This window comes from Mus caroli, chromosome 14 (assembly GCF_900094665.2).
Source record: "Mus caroli chromosome 14, CAROLI_EIJ_v1.1, whole genome shotgun sequence".
Lineage (NCBI taxonomy): Eukaryota > Metazoa > Chordata > Mammalia > Rodentia > Muridae > Mus > Mus caroli.
This window is the reverse complement of record NC_034583.1, coordinates 107,434,018-107,451,172: the sequence shown is the minus strand read 5'-3', so window position 1 is coordinate 107,451,172 and position 17,155 is coordinate 107,434,018. Positions and strand designations below refer to the sequence as shown.

The following is a 17,155-nucleotide window of genomic DNA, read 5'->3' as shown; positions in this document are numbered from 1 at the left end:
TGTCCTTAAAACAAGCAAGCAAGCAAACGGAATTCTCATAGGAAGTTGAAAAGGACTTCCTTTTTAAGGAAAGCGCAGACCTTCTATTCCAGAAAAATCTATATTGCCTCAGGTTAGACCCTTAGGACATTCCGAAGATGACACCCCCCCCACCCCTACCCCTGGCAGCCAAGGTCAGACTGGGTGGTGAAAAGCCGAAGCCAACTGCTTCCTTCTGCTTCTAACTTTCCTTTTCCGAAACTGGGTTTTCTCCTAAGTTACATAAACAAACAAACAAACAAACAAACAAACCTTAGACTTGAGTTAGTAGTTCGAGCGGTTGGTGAATATGTATGAGAACCCGGCTGTTTAAGGAGCGTGAATAAACATGAGCGGGTGTATCCTCTCGCTAAGCGTCGCCAGATAGGAGGGAACAGAGCCGTTGCAAGTTCGCTTATTCCGGATTCCCGCGGTGCTGAGCGGGCCGCCTGAGCTTGAGCGAGTCTCTGTGCGCCCAGCACTTGGCACACACCCCAAGGGGCACGGATCAGTGCACGCTGGCTCCCGGATCTTCGGATACAGATTTCTTTCTCCCAAGTTTTGAGCCCATGTTACAATAAAGAGTTGCTGAGCAAAGCCATCCAATCTAGGTTTCCTGCCATCAAAGCCACCTGAAAAAGCTGGGGTAAAAGCGTCCACCTGTGCATCTCAGGGAGCAGGGTGTGTTCCCGCAAGGCGCTTGTTTTCCGTTGTCTGTGGACCCATGAATGTCCACGAAGGATAATCGCCCACCATGAAACTTCTCAAACCCTCGTCTTCTCCCGCAGGAGAAAAGGCCCTGGTGTGTGCCCACCCTGAAGTCACTGCGCCTTGGTCTTTGGAACCTATGAGACAAGAGCAAGCCTTGGCAGCTTCGCGAGTCTCTGCCCTCAGCCTCAACGTCTCCGTGTCTCTCCTGAACACACTTTTGGTAACTTACGTGGATCACATCGAGTGCCTCAGCACCTGCTTAGATCTGAGAGTCAGACAGCGGAAGTCTCAGTGTGGCCTTGGACTAGATCTGGCAGAACAAACCAGATAAAAACGTCAGCAGGCCTTTAGGCCTTCAAACTTCTCCTGCCAGGAAAGCTCCACCAGTCCAAGTTCTCGGCCTGCAGGGTCAGGCTGTGTGTGTGCCCTGCAATCGGCAGGCAAGCAAGCGATTTGCAGAAGGTTCTCCTCAGCTCCGGTTGGGCTGGTGGGATGCGCTTCCCTGCGGGGCGTCCACTTTTTCTTCCATAATTCAATCTACTAGGTAGGGGGCAGGTTTGTGTTCCTGCTGAAATTTGGCATAACTGAGACCAAGCTCGGACTCGCTTTCCTGAAAGTGTTCCCCAGGAAATGGCATGAACTTGGGACATCTACTTACAAACCTAGCTACCGACCTACATTCCTTGGTGAAATTCCATTACATTTAAATAGACTTAAAGATCACTCTAGTCCCTACCTAGAGGTTTTCCTTTTGCAGAAACTGGCTAGCTGGGAGTTTGGGGCTAGCTGGGAGGAGGCTTGTAGGAAACGAGGTACTTTTGTTGACACGTGGGAAGAGTAGCTGTGGAGCAAATACGGACTCTTAAGATGGTCAGGAGTATGTGTACACAGATCTTAGGGGGTGTGCAGACGTGAACAGGAAGGAGGTGTGGAGAAGATACACTGTCTCAATATCCCAAGGCACAGATCTCTAATTGTTGGGAGATGGCCATAATTCTAGTAATAGCTGCTATCTCTGACTGCTAAGTTGCCCTTCCAGGGCTCTGGGCCAGGAAGCACCCAGTTTTCACAACTGCCTCTGCATTAGCAGGGGTTCTCTAGAGGAAGAGAACTCTATAGACTGTGTTCCCTTTAGCCTGGATGTTCACAGTCATGGTCTCTGTCTTAATGTGGCTTTTGAAAGGTGTGTGTGGGGGGGGGTGTTAAAACCCAGATACGAACCCCCAGCTGCTATGAGGAGCCCTCAGACCCTGCCTCACACCTCCCTTGCAGACATCCAACTTCTTTCCCCTCTCTGTCCCCTTTCACCTTCTCTTTCCTGTCCTCCCATCCTCTCTGGCTTTTTTTTTTTCAGTGACGGGGGGGGGGGGGTTGAGCCCAAGACCTTGAGTGTGCTAGGCAATGACCCTATGACTGACCCACAAACCAAACAACCCTTACTTTTTTTTTTCCATTCAGGCAAAAGAACATGCTAATGAACCCTGCAGAAAGCCTGGAGTGGTTTAAGTTGAACAACTTGAGAAGGAGGCCTGTGTCTTGCTGGACTTGGAATCCTTCCTGGCTGTGCTGAAGAACCAGTAAGGGCCCAAGCTCCTACATTACTCTCCAATGTCCCCTCTGGTGGGCATTTGTCATCCCTTCCACCACACAGCTACCCACCATCTAACCTTTGGCTGTTTTTCTCCTTTAACACCGGAAGAAGAGACAATTCCTACTTAGAGAAGGGAAGCCTCCCTCTCACAACCCTGGGGAACCTCCCAGACTGTTTCCAGAAATCCTCTCTTTCTACAGGTCACACCTTTGTGTGATCCTCTATCCTGTGTTAGAGACAGCAGTGCCTGCTGAGCCTGCCAGATCAGGTTATAAAAATAGCGACCCTCCCCTACTTCCAGACTCCCTCCCCCCACCCCACCCCCAGCACTTCCTCCAAGACGCCATTTTGTGAATGGTTCTGTGGAGAAACTTGGAAGACAAGGAGCTGGCAAAGGCAGCTAAGGGACTGAACCGGAAGTCCTCCTCGCCCTACCCCGAGACAATAGCACCAGGCCTGAGGTCTTGCTGAGGAAGGATACTGGGCCACAGGCGCTCGACGAGGTAAGCCTGGAGATAGTCAGTGGTTGTTTTAAGATGAGTTTTTACATCTCTTATTATTTTACTGGGCTATGCAAGACCGTCTTAACGCACTTGTGGAATGCACTCTGAGTATAATCCCCCCAAACTCCGCTGCCCTCAGGTTAACCCCCCACTGTCACCCTATGATACTTACATGTCACACCAAAGCATAGGTGACTTTATGTGTCTATAAATTCTAGGAAACAAATGAGGGAACCTATGTTTGTCTTCCTTTGACTGGTTTAATTTCTTGATACGATTATCGCCGATTATATCTATTTTCCTGCGACAGATATAAATTTCATTATTTATGGTTGATGAAAGAAACAGTGTATATAAATCCCATCTTCTTCATCTGTTCCGCTGTGGACAGACACCTAGATTGATCCCAGAACTTAATATTGTGAATAATACTGCAGTAAATTGCTGAGGGCAAGTCTCTCTGTGAAATGTTGACTTGGACTTTTTATTGAGACTCTATCTTCCCCCCCCCCCAATCAGGTTGGCAGTCATCAACAAAACAAATGTGTAGGTGTTGAGGATGAGGATAAAGGGGAATGCTTATACATCCTTGGTGAGGATATAAATAAGTCAGCCTACTATGGAGGTCTCTCAAACATTTAAAACTTGGATCTGCAGAGAGGGCTCAGCAGTTGAGAGTGCTTGCTGCCTTTCACTGTTTGTTGCTCTGTGCAGAAGAGTGGATTTCAGCGGCTCTAGCACCCACGCTGGTTGGCTCTCGACCTGCTGTTAACTGCAGCTCCAAATCTGATGCTCTCTCCTGGCATCCAGAGGCATCCGTCCTCGTGTATGTACACGCACACACACAAATAAAAAACAATCCCTGAAAACTGACCTGTCTCAGACTTGCTGTGCTGCCTCTCCTGGCTATTTCCCCGGAGCCTTTGAGGTTTGCCATGAGCTGTTACCCAGGAAGTGATAACTAACAGCCCTGTAATGTACGCAAGGACATGGCTACTGGCACCACCTCCCCTTTCCTGCAGCAATTTTAAAAAGTTATTTCCTCTTTAAAACAAACAAACAAACAAACAAAAAAACCAACACCCCCCCAAAAAAAACACACAAAAAAACAGACAAACAAACAAACAAAAAAAACCGAAAGAAACAGCAAAAACCCCAACACCTCACTGGCTTCTTCCTCCAGTTACCACCTCACATCTAGGCTCTTCCTACAATAAATGTCTTCCATACTGTAAGAAGTCCATGTTGGCCATCTTTGCTTCTGTGTCATCTTCTTTCTTATACATCCTCTTGTGTGGGTTGCCCTCCTCTGACATCACCTTTCCACTTCTCATCACTGGGCCTGTGCTTTCTGGCTCCCCACTGACTTTAGTCATCCTCCTTCAGTCCTCTCAACTGCTTCCTCCTAATTTTCTCACTGCCTCCTCTTTCTGTGGGCTTTAATACTCGGCCAGGACTCAGTTCTTTAGCATCTCCTTCGCTCTGTCTATGCTTTCTTGGTGGCTTTGTTAGTCCTGTTACTGGTTAATATTTCGAAGGCAGTGGCTTGAATGACGCCCATTTGAGCTCTCAGAGCTGTAGGCTCCAGATAGGCGTTATGGTGCGGGTTGCGCCCTTGGCTTAGTCTCAAAAGCGAAAGTCAAGGGTTGAGCTCGGCTGACCTTTCACCTGACCTTTGGAGTGTCCTTTGGAATGCCTTTGGGAGTTGGCTGAATTCAGTCACCTGAGGTTAGAGAATAGGGTGCTGCCTTGTCACGAGGGATGTCAACCCGGAGCTGCTCCCAGCGCTTGGGGGCTACCTCTTCCTGCTTCATGGGCCTACCCTCCAAGGCAACAATAGCCAAAGTTGCAGGCTTCCAGGACTTCCTCATTCCTGCCTCTCTCAGGCCTTTCCTCCTCCATCTCTCTGACTGAGCCAAAGAAAACCCCCTGCCCTCAAAGGCCCTCGTATATTGATCAGATCCCTCCTGGCCATCTAGGACACTCCCTCTCTTCAGAAGTCAGGACCTTATCCATACGCGCAAAGCCTTGTTTGTCATGGAGCACAACAGTCACACACCTAGCTATCAGAGTATGGGCATGTTAGGGAGACGCCTCTGTTTGCCACAGGCTCCCAAGTTTCTCTCCCTATTTACACACTCGATCTTTTCCAGCCATGGCTTCTTATCTTATAGTAGAGCCACCCGCATCCTCATAAGGCCTGATCTGCTTTACATAATCCTCATTGTCCAAGCCTTCTGCGACACACTAGCGTCCTTGCTGCTGCCCAAACACAAGCACATTGTCTTCTGATCCCTGTTCTTCCTCGACGCTGAGTCTGCATCCCTCCCCTTCTGTCTGACTCATCCCCTCGCAGCTGATCTGTGTTTCTACCTTCACAGCAAGACTCCCCGGTCATTTGTTGAAAAATAGCATCTTGGAGCAGGTTTGGTAGCCCTTGCACCTAATCTCAGAGCTTGGGAGACAGAGGTAGAAGGCTCTCTGGTGGTTCAAGGTTGGCATGATGTACATGGCTAGTTCAAACAAAGCTAGAGCTACATAATAAGGAGACCCTGTCTCAAGAAAGAAAAATTACATCTTGGGGCTGGAGGGATGGCTCAGAACTTAAAAGCACTGGGTGCTCTTCCAAAGGACCTGAGTTTGGTTTCCACAACCCAAATGGTGGCTAACAAATATCAGTAACTGTAGTTCCAGGAGATCTGCCTCCCTCTTCTGGGCTTTTCTGACATTTCACATGCACGGCACACAGACATACATGCAGGCAAAATACCATAAAATAAAAAATTAAATAAACCTTAATAAAATTAAGAAAGAAAATTATATCTCCCAGATTTCCAGGTCTCCCTATCTGTCTTCCACACTTTATTTCTCTTCATAGAATTTTTCATTTTCAAATGTAATATAATATATTATAGCATAATATATATAATATAATACAATACAATATAAATATTTTCTGTTATAGTCGCCAAAACAAGCACCACAAAGAGGGCATCTCCAGCCATTTGTTTACTGCTGTATCTCCAACGCTTGCAGCATGGCTGGCACACAGAAACTGCCCACTACGTTTCTACTAAAGGGCTGAATACATGCGTATTAAATAAGAAGAAAGATGAAACCTGGGGTTTCAGGTAGGTTAGGACTGGCCCTTAAATCTTGTACACAAAACTGTGAACATCAAAGAGACCAGGCAAGAACTCCAGCATGTACTTGGCAGAGCTCTTAGCCTCAGGATTTGCTGGGTAGTGTCAGTGTGGATGGCTACATTGTGCACACACATCATTCCATCTGACTCATACAACATCTGAATTCTTTGTGATTTCATTCTTCCTATTTATGCCTTTTTATGGGATGTTGCATAATAGTTTCCCCTAAGATGAAAACACTTCATCCTGCAGAGAAGCTCCTTAAGTAGGAAGGTAACCAACTCAGAACAGCTTCAGGAAGTTCCTGAAACTGACCAGAAGATCCTCTAGGCCCCTCCTTCCCAGCGTAAGCAATAAAGCTGCCCAGCGTTCTCCTCAGAAGAGCCTAGCTACAAAGAACACTGGCTGACAAGACAACCTGCAAAAAAAGGACTCTGAGATCAGACTGGCTGCCCGGAAGAAGCTGGAACTAGCTAAACTGTCTGAAAGAAGTTTAGATCCGCAACATCAGGAAAGTACACCCTCTAACCTGTGAGCTGCCTGTAGGCTGTGCAGCAAGCTCTAGGCTCCCATATTTTGTGATCTGTCACTCATGCTGGGGTGGGTCTTGGTGATGCAGCTCTCTGTGTCATTTCTGCTTCTGTAAGGAATCCTCATATACTGGCTGGTTTTGTGTGTCAACTTGACACAAGCTGGAGTTATCACAGAAAGGCGCCTCCCTTGAGGAAATGCCTCCATGAAATCCAACTGTAAGGCATTTTCTCAATTAGTGATCAAGGGTGTGAGGGTTCGTTGTGGGTGGTGCCATCCATGGGCTGGTAGTCCTGGGTTCTATAAGAAAGCAAGCTGAACAAGCCAGGGGAAGCAAGCCAGTAAGCAGCACTCCTTCATGGCCTCTGCATCAGCTCCTGCCTCCAAGTTCCTGCCCTATGTGAGTTCTGGTCCTGACTTCCTTTGGTGATGAACAGCAATGTGGAAGTGTAAGCTGAATAAACCCTTTCCTTTCCAACTTGCTTCCCCAACTGGCATGATGTTTTGTGCAGGAATAGAAACCCTGACTAAGACACCTCACAATGCTCCTTCTATGTAAGTAACCCCAATAGAACTCGTGGGTTACCAAATCGGACTTAGTGGTATCCATACTTTGGTCTGTCATAGGCTTCTTATCTAGGGTGAATAGTGTAACATCCCCCCCAGGAGAAGTTTTGTTGCACAGTGAGCCACATACAGTATTGCAATGGGAGAGGACTTTGTGCATGCCAGACAGCCTCTCTGGAAAGCAACTTAGGGCGGCTAATCTACCGTTGCCTGTCTACCGTGCAAGTGCACACCTCCAACCCCCACAAATGTAAACATTTTGGAAAGCACTGGAATTGGGAAGACAGTGGTTCAGTGGTAGGAGTGGAGAGCCAGCTGACGCGTGTCACCATGCCATGAAGTATGTCCATTGTGTGACCTTGTGAGCAGGCACACAACTCTACCAAGCTCCCACTTCCTCTTCTTTGAAACGAAGACTGCTCGTTGCAGCTCATGGGGATGTAGTGAGGGTTCCGTGGGATGAGGCCAGTATAAATGCCTAGCAGCATCTGTGCCGAGCAGGTGCATGGTAATGTGAGTTTTCTGCCTGCCTTTCATGGGAGCCCAGATCCACCTCCTTATGCTGGCGACCCTTTACTGCTAGCTCAGCTCCTCTCCGCTCCGGGGAGCAGTGGAGAATGAAAACGACCCTCCCTCCTAAACGGCTTTGGAAGCCAGTTTCATGTTCTCCTTCAATCTGTTCTCTCTCAGGGTGAATACACTCTGCTCACTCAGCCATTCCTTATGAAAGCTGTTTTTGATTTCTAAGTGCGCTCTCTTTGGAGGACATGGCCTTCCACCTTTGCTGTCAAGGAGGGAGTTTTAGTAGAGCTCAAGTATAGGTCCTGGTGTGCTCCTCTCAGTATCTAGAGAAGTGGTTGGTGCATAGTAGGCCCACAAAAAAAAAGAGATTGATTTCAGTGATGAAGCCACACAGGTGTACGGATCATTCCATTCATAACTGCTTTAACCCCAATGAGCCCTCTCAAGTCCCTAATGGTCAGAAGGAAGCAAGAAGTTCACTTCAAATCTGTTATTTTTATTTGCCCGTGTTTTATCTTTATTTATTGTTCTTTATTTATATATATATTTTCTGCATAAGTTAGTAATATTGACACTTAAATGAAAATTGATTGCTTTTATTTTATGGAGTTGATTCATGTTTGTAGGCGGCCACAAAGTGTCTCTCTAAGGAGCTGCAATGTTGGCTTCTAATACGTGTAGACACATTCTCAATGGTCGAAGGGTCATCTCTCTTACTCCAAGTCAAATGAATACCATTGTTTACCACAGCTACAAAAAACCTTGGAATTTGTTTCCTGTTTAGTCAACAACAGGCTGTTATAGCCCAGCCAATGTTGTTTTTGCTTTGTTGTTTTGGTTTTTCATTTGCTTTTTAGACAGGGTCTGAAGGATCCCAAGATACCTCAAACTCACTATGTAGCTACGGATAGCCTTGATCCCCCTGCCTCACCTCCAGCTTGGGCACTCGTAAAACACGCCTGCTTGGTTTGGGTGCTGAAGAGTAAAATCAGGGTGTTATGCATGCTAGCAAGTCCTCGACCAGCTGATCCGTGACCTCCTTTCAGACTGCCTATGTTGACACATTAAAGTAACTATGACCTCAGCGAAATTATCAGTCACACCAAAGACAGTCTGTTCTCTGGTAGAAGCTCTTGAATATCAAGGCAAGGTATCTATGCATACGTACTCAGTTTTTTGGTTGCATTGAATGACCCCAAGTGAGTTGTTCACGTAGACAATGTCCTCCTTAGGACAAGCAGTGGGCTCTCGCACGCTCCTGTGACAACCTGTCCTCTCGCCCGCTACAGCTTACTTACCTGTTCAAAGATGGTTTCGCTCAGTACCATGTACTCTTGTCCATGTTAATTTTGGTTCCTTCTTTCTTGTTTCATGTCTGAAGGTATTAAAATATTCTTTAGTGTCTCACACGCCTTCCCACAGGCTTGGAAACAAACTGTTCACATAAATATGGCCCCAATCCCTACTTCCCGTTCTTTTTAGTGAGTATTGCAATAGTTTGCTGAAATATTTTTAACACAATGTCTAAAGCTTGCCTTTGATTACACATCGTTTGGCTAATGGTCTCTCCCTCTCCCTCTCCCTCTCCCTTTCCCCCTCCCCTCCCCCCCCCCCCCCCCCCCCCCCCCCCCCCCCCCCCCCCCCCCCCCCCCCCCCCCCCCCCCCCCCCCCCCCCCACACACACCATTACACAGGACTGCTACTAGTGACTGCACATTAATCCAGTCGTTTTCAACCTGTGGTTGTGATCCCCTTGGGGTCAAATGACCTGGCCTCAGGGGTTGCACAACAGGTATCCTGAATATCAGATATTTACGTTACAATTCATAGCAGTAGCAACGTTACAGTTATGAGGTATCCACGAAAATAATTTTATGGTTGGGGGTCACCGCAGCCTGCAGAACTGTCTTAAAGGATTGCATCATTAGGAAGGTTGACAACTGCTGCTTTAAGCGGTGCTCCAGGATTTTTCAGTGCACAGCCTATGCAGTCAAACTCGGGATCCTCGACAGAGCTAATTTCTTCTGTTGCCTTGATTTCCTGGACTCTCACTCATCCTGGAACCCAGGGACAGATTTAGCGTGAGGCCAATGGAGTTTATAGTCCCACTGAGGTACAGAGCTCTTCCTGGCCACACAAGAGAGAGAGTCTAACAAGGATCCGTGGCCTCACACGACTCTGTACGTGTTAAGTGAGTCAAAATAAGACTTTGACAGCTGGCTAAGGAGGTGCTTTCCACCTTTTGGCTGTCCTGCCTTGTCTCTGGTGGCATGAGACTTAACTGGGGCACTGGGGGATATGGCTGAAGATATAGTGGTGGATAGGCTCGGTTTGTCCTTGGTGGCAAGTATTTACATGGTTTACGACTGCATGCGTAAGGCTAAGGCTAGTCCTTGATTTGGAAGGGCTTGGAGGACTCTTCACTCTTCTCACTTGAGTTATGTGAGGATGGGCACTGTGATAATGTCGTGAAACACGTTTGCACATGGAAAACCACAACCAAGACTGAGGACTCTTCCCTGTTGCCAAACAGAAAAACTTGTGGCAGAGAAGTTTATTCTCGATTTGTCTAAGTGCAGGTTTCTGGTCTGACAACCTGTGCTTCCAGGTTCCTGCTGGATGCGAGATCTCTGGGGTGAATCCTCTTGAGGACCCTTCGCTGACTTCCACATCAACCGATTTTAATCCCATTTCCTGCACTTATTACTGTTGCATGCATCTCAAGCCATCTCTCGCTCCTTCTCCCTCTATAACCACGGAGCTCTATAGGAACAGAAATGTCTGTCTCAGTCTCCACTGTGCTTGGAGCACCCAGTAATGGTCTATAAATATGAAGAAATACATCTGCTTCCAGGCTGGGGAAACAATGACAGACAGAGTGAACTTCGTAGTCGTAACCTGCTTAGCCCCGGGTCCTGGCTGGTTTCTGAAGCTGAGAGGGAAACCTTGACAGTCTACCATTTTAACCACTATGGCATTCTTCCCCTTCACACCTACAGGTGCAGAGCGACTCATAACTGAAGACCATAGGGCAACTTTATAGGCTACTAGGGTGGCCAGTAGCCACTGATTTCGCACTTATAAGTTTCTTCTCTGACCCACATACTCCATGCTTCAGCCTTGGTCACCACCATTCTCAGAGAAAGAACTAGTTTCCAGGTTCATGAATCTGAAGTAGTTTGTTCCAGGTGCAGTTGATGAAATATGATAGCTGGCCCTTCCCAGCACTTGTATAATTTGTTGATATTAAATTGGAAGAGTAGCGACCATGCCATTAAGATATAGAGGCTCCATCAATACCCAGAGGCTTCACTAAGGAAAGCCCTCACCACAGAGGCTGACTAGTGCTCCCCTCCTCTTCTCCTGAAATCTAATCAAATAGGAGATAGTCCGTAGCTTTTTAAATTTTTTATTTTTTTTATGTGTATGGGTATTCTGCCTGCATGTATGTCTGTGAACCATTAGCATGCCTGGTGCCTGCAGACTCAAGAAGAGGTTGTTGGGTCCCCTGAAAATGGAGTTACAGATGAATGTGAGCCACCACCGTGTGGGTGCTGGGAACTGAACCTGAGACTTCTGGAAGAGCAGCCCTTGGCCACTGAGCCGTCCTTTCTGCTCCTGTTTCGTGGATCTCAGACCCTGCGTGTTCTGTTTAGTGTGTGATAAAACTCGAACGGTTTGGAGAGCCTGGGTCCTGTGGACTCCCAAGCTTGTGGCTGGGAGGATGACTAATCACCTTGGCAGAGGTGGTTCACTGGGAACCGTGTGGTTTAAAAGCACGTTCCTCCCTTTCAGAGGGAACTTTTGTGAAATGATAATCACTCAACAGGAGAAGGAAGAGCAGGAAAGTCATACATCACGGTCACAGTCCGGCCTCCACCGCTTCCACTCTGACACACAATAAAGGGCAACATATTAATAAAAGGGAAATTCGGAATTCACTCTCAACCGAGAACAACTGGGAAAAGATTAGTTTTTGACCTTTGTATTTTTTTTCCTGAAGGAAAACTAAGACCAAACTATCAAGTCAGGTTGCTTCGAATGGGCCGAGATTAAATTTCTTTGCACAGTGTCCCCTTTCTTCTATGATTGTCACATTTATTTGTTTTGTGGCAGTGAGAGAGGACACGAGCCATGGTACAGATGAGGAGGTCAAAGGACAGCTTGTGTGGTGGGCCTTCTCATTCCATGAGGTGCTTCCCTGGAACAGAGCTCAGAGCACTGGTTTGGGGGGCACGCCTTTCCTCTCTGAGCCATCTCTTGCTGGCCCATGCAATGTTTCCTTATATAGTCCTTAGGAATGTAGCAAGCTACGGCAAATACAGGTGGAAGGACCTTAGTACTAAAATTGAACTTAATGTGGAATAACTAAAATTTTTGGTACATCAACAATTATTTCTTAACCAACTCAGTAAAAATAAAAATACGTATTTCTGTGGATTTCCCTCTTTCTTTCTGAGCATTTATTTGCTATTAAGGGCTTTAAATCGAGTTCTGAGGTCATTCTGCAGAGGTCTGAGGGGATCTTTTTAACTGAGTGGCAGATCCACAGGACAATGCTCAGTATATACCTGTATTAATCAAAAGGCATGCAATCCCAGGCTCGGCAGGACTTGTGGCGTTCACCAGATTGTAGTGGCCCACGTTGAAAACCAGAGCTTTCCCCATAACCCTACAGAGGGTGAAAGAGGAGATGCTCTCCGCCAAGCTGATCCTGCCTGGGTTGCTGGAACTTCCTGGTGATATAATAAAAAAACTGTCCGTTTTGTACAAAGCACGATTCATAGCAGGATTCTTGGTTAACGGTGTCAACTTAAGACATGGAACTGGGGAGTCAGAATCTTTGCTCCACTGACACATGTGAGGAGTGGTTAGGGTGGGATATCTCAGCAAACTCCACCCGGCCCCTGCCCATCCCTAACTAGAGATGGTTCAGGCTGTTGACTGTGCCTCCTGAATCAGTCTAGGGACTGTGCCTCTGGATGAGGGCAGGGCAGACTGGACCAGTGAAGTAAACCTTAAAGTACCCGCAGGCACATGGCAGTCAGGAAAGGTGATCATAACTCCTCCAGCTATGGATCCTGCTCTCCAGACCTCCACACTAAAAAAATACCATGGACTTCCTAAATTCACAGCTGAACCCCGTATTCAAAATCTCTAGATGGGGGCTGAAGAGATGATTCAGCGGTAAAGAGAGTCAGCAACTCTTGCAGAGGACCTGAGTTTATAGCTCCTGGCCTCCGCAGGACAGCTTCTAACAGTGTTTAACTCCAGTTTTGGGGCATATGATCATTTCTTCTGGCCTTGGCTGATTCCTATACATCTATGGCACACATAAACGCATGCAGGCACACGCACACACACACACACACACACACGCACACACACACACACGTAATAATAAATTAATTTTAGAAATGAAATATCTAGAAGTTCCAAACCCCTCCTGGGAGCCTCATAGAAGACCAAGCACTGTGCAGAGGTGTATGCGGATACTTCCTTTCTCGATGTGAAGCTAAACCTTTTCCAGTATTTATTTTCAACGTTTAAGAAGAATTCCTTCCCCACTCTGACTTTCGGTCAGAAGCTCATTCACCTGGCTTGTGTGGGCGCTTGAATTCTTAGCAAAGCTCAAATAGTGACCTGTGAGTCCCACGGGACAGTCTTCAGCAGCTGGGTGAGTCCACAGCTATTTCATTAGTACCACAGCCACAGTCTGATGAACAGTGTGGTACCTTTTAAAGCAAGGTGCCAGTTGGCATCTGGGTTGGTGGGATTCCAAGTGGCCACATGCCATCAGTACTGGGAATGCACTAAAGGACGGTTATGCATCTTCTAGTGGGTTCCTTTTGCTAGAAGAATGCACTTCCCTGATTAAAAGAAAAAAAAAAAACCACTGGAAGACTCTCTTCCGGCTAATTTGCATAAGAGAATTAGGTAGGGACCAAAGAGGGGGAGGAGGACTATGAGGGCTCTTGTACCTAGAGTCCTGCAGCAGTGACCGAGTTCCTGAAGGAAGCACAGCTCCTGCCACATTGGACATGGAAATGACTCTGTAATTGAACAATATTACGTGCCACGAGGCCAAGGTCCCCAAAAGGAAGAAATTTAAACATTTGGGAATACTTTCTGGGAAATTTGCCTTTAAAAATGTCTATTTGAAGTATTTGGGTGATTTATCAAAAAGTCATTTTCTGGAAGTTTAAAATATTCAACAAATGACCTGGATTCCTCTTGCCTTGCTGTTGATATGTAGAAACACGTCTCAAAATACACACATTCTATCCTAGCTGCTTAGTCACTGGATTGCAGTTCTTCCTGAGGAAAGAAATCAGGTTGACTTATAGAGAGGTCGCTCCAGTGGCAACCTACGTGGTTATCCTGGCTGCCCTCTAAGGCCTTAGTCCTAGAGCTTCATGTAGCTGCCCACTGCGCATGCTCATGCCCGTAGTCACTCAAGTCCAGCTACACCGCTCCCATTCACCTTTCGCCCCCATGGCTGATCTCCCTCTTCCTTCTGTCAGGCACATCCATGAGTCACCACGACTGTCCTGGCATCCCGTCCTGCTATCTCTCTCTCTCCACCCTTCCTGTCTATTCCCACTGCCCCTGGACCCCTGCTGCTTCAAGCCTGGGTAATTATAATAGCATCCTAACTAATCGCTTACTTGTTTCTCCCCCTCCAATTCACTGCTGCCACGGTAATCTCCCTAAAACACCACTTAATCATGCCAAACCCTTAATTAAAAATCTTCATTATCTCTTCATTACCACTAGGATGAAGTCCAAGCGCCTTAGTTTCCTTCCACATTCTGGCCTGAATCCACATTCCCAGCTTAAGGCCCACTATTTCCCAGTTTCCACAGACTCCACTCAGGCCGCTCCGATCACACCCTTCATCCACCTGGAACGGTTCCGTCAGGTCTGGTGAGACTCTGTCTGTCCTCTGAGATCCCTGTCAGGCCCTCTTGCCTTTTCTGTGACGTCATCGCTGGGTAACTGTGTCCTCGGAGAGTCTTTATCACGGCCTGACATGATTCATTGATTTGTTTGTGAGGTCTTTGTGTGTTTTCTCTCTTTGCAGACTGTATCATCTAAAAGCGAGAGGCTTTTCTAGATCCCTCTGCACACACACCCCCTAGTTATAGACACACCACGCTGCCCTGTCATTCCTAATAAATGCTAATTAGGATATGATTTGGATAAAAGGAATTTGGAGTGTGAGGACTGCCACAGCTTCTCCACAGCGATCCCTTTTATTTGCAGTGCCTACATGGGCGACTGAAGTGACTTGCTATGTGCAAGGGAATTTATGAAATGTGGGTAGATGGTCACTTAAATCTGGCCAGTTTCAAAGACATGCGATTAAAGAAATGCTAGAAATGGTTGGTCCTTCGTAGGGAGGGCTGTTCCACTTTCTTCCTCTGGGCGCCGCAGAGCACTGTGGGACTTGGCTATGACGTCACTAACAGTTGGAGCATGGCAGGAGGCTAAAGCAGAGAGAGTGGGCTATCCCTCAGTGATCCCTGATCCCTGACTGGGTTATCCCTCAGTGATCCTGTGAGTCTTCACAGGCATGGCATTTCACCACCTGTGCGCTAAGCTGGCCGCACAGGAGCTGGGCACAGTATGCCCGCAGGAGCAGGGCTCAGTACACCATGCATGGGGAAACAGCGGGTAGGATGGCTCTTCAGATTCTCATTAGAACACAAGAACCCTGTGCTGAGACCTCAGTAGCTTAGAAACAAGCAGTGTATGTACTCCCTCATCTTGGCTAGTAGGTGTTCCTTTCTTCTCAGGGCCTTCTCATATTTCACCAATGTCCCTGCATCATTCGCCCTCAGGACACTGCAGGAGCTGGCATTCATCCTCACACCCAAGGTGCCCTGAGACGGAGCTCTCCACAGTATGCACCATCATGATGGGAGCCGTTGGAGTCTGGAATATATCGTTTTTGCCTCCCCCCCCCCCACTTTCTGGGGAAGAATCAAGAAAAAGGAAACAGAAAACATTAGGTGATGGAAGATGTTGGATTTAAGCCTCCTTTTTTCTCCCACTGTCATTCTAAGAACTTCTGAGAACAGGAAACTGGGCTGTGTTTTTTCTCATGCTCTGTGGAAGCCGGAGATACAAACCCTTTGCTGTATATTCCCCATGGTCCTGGGTGACTACTGTATGCTTCTCCATGCGACTGGTCGTGCTTTACCCAAAGAATGAATGGATGCCGTCCAACTTGCTTATCCCATCTTCCCCAGAGAGTCTTAACTAGTAAAGGAACATTTCAGTACATGAGACCTGAGACCACCGTTTGTACAAGAGACCAACAGATTTTGATTTTCAGAGATCAAAATAATTTCAAGTAGATGAAGTCATACCCACGTGAATTTTGTTCCCCAACTTAAAGTGATTCACACATTTAAAAATCACGAATTGTGTTTGGCTGAAAGACATCATCTGAATGAGGAACGTGGGAAATATGAGGTACCCTTTCACACAGACGACACGGTCTGCTGTGTGCAAAGGCGCCTGGCTCGACTGCAGTGGGTTTTGTGAGGACCACAAGAGGCTGAAGTTCACTTCCCCATCAAGCTTGAGCACCGATTTTTGTCTAAGCCATCAGTACGGCCATCTGCCGCAGCCAAGTACACATGGGGGTAACAACTGGTGAATTAAGACATGTTTTGATATAAGACATAGCTAATAAAAATTAGCAGTATTTATCTCCTCTATCTCGGTTGCACTCTCTCCCTTCTTGTTGCCTCGGAATTCTCGACTTGTTGACTGGGTATCTCGAGTATACAGCGGGAAATACCTGAGTTATCTGGCGCTCACTACATGGGGCGGGAAGAGTCCGAATGGATGAATCACTTTGGACTCTTTATAACACAGAGTCCATTTCTACACCCAGAAAGATAATACCACCAGAAGATGTTTAAAGCATTTTATTAGGGAGTGGACTTCGGGATCTTCAGAGGAAAGGTGAAGTCATCTTCCAAATTATTCACAAGTGACAGGCACCTTCCTTGTATAAAAATCCAGTATCCTACAGGCTTTGTCCTACAGGTCAGAGACACAGTTGACAGATTTCTCCTCGTCTGGACCTGAATTTTACATAATTCATCTTGCAGATAAATAAGAGAAAAAGAACGTTTTCTCTTTACTTACAAGTCTACATTACGACACAGAGCAGACACGTGGTTAGAGGAATCATTCTTTATCGAGAAGAAAATACTGAAGTCCATTTCTCTATGATACTGGGGGTCTCCATGGTAACCACTTAAGGCTTGGTGATCTGCAGATGGCCAGGCTACTCAGGCTGAGACCTCTAGGCACACAAGCGCCACCTAGTGAGAAAATCGTCTTCGAAACTTTTCAAGGACCCAAATTTATTCATTTCCTATGGAAAAATAATTAACTTTACACAGACATGCCTATAATTTTAAATATTTTAGCATAGAATCCTAATTTTGAAATCAAAAGACTAGAGCTAGTGAGATGGTCCAACAACTAGGAAACTCAAAGATCTGACCAACGCTTTGTGTTAGTTACAATTTGGTTTAGATTCT

General features: G+C 46.7%; 1 long non-coding RNA gene across 1 annotated transcript; it reads right to left on the bottom strand.

The window, feature by feature from the left end:
* Positions 1-12,240: 12,240 nt before the first annotated feature.
* LOC110308855 lies at positions 12,241-14,511 on the bottom strand. Its single transcript, XR_002379614.1, has 3 exons — positions 14,361-14,511; positions 13,813-13,907; positions 12,241-12,325 (listed from the first exon to the last, which is right to left on the bottom strand). It is a non-coding gene; the product is annotated as an uncharacterized LOC110308855 (long non-coding RNA).
* Positions 14,512-17,155: the final 2,644 nt, after the last annotated feature.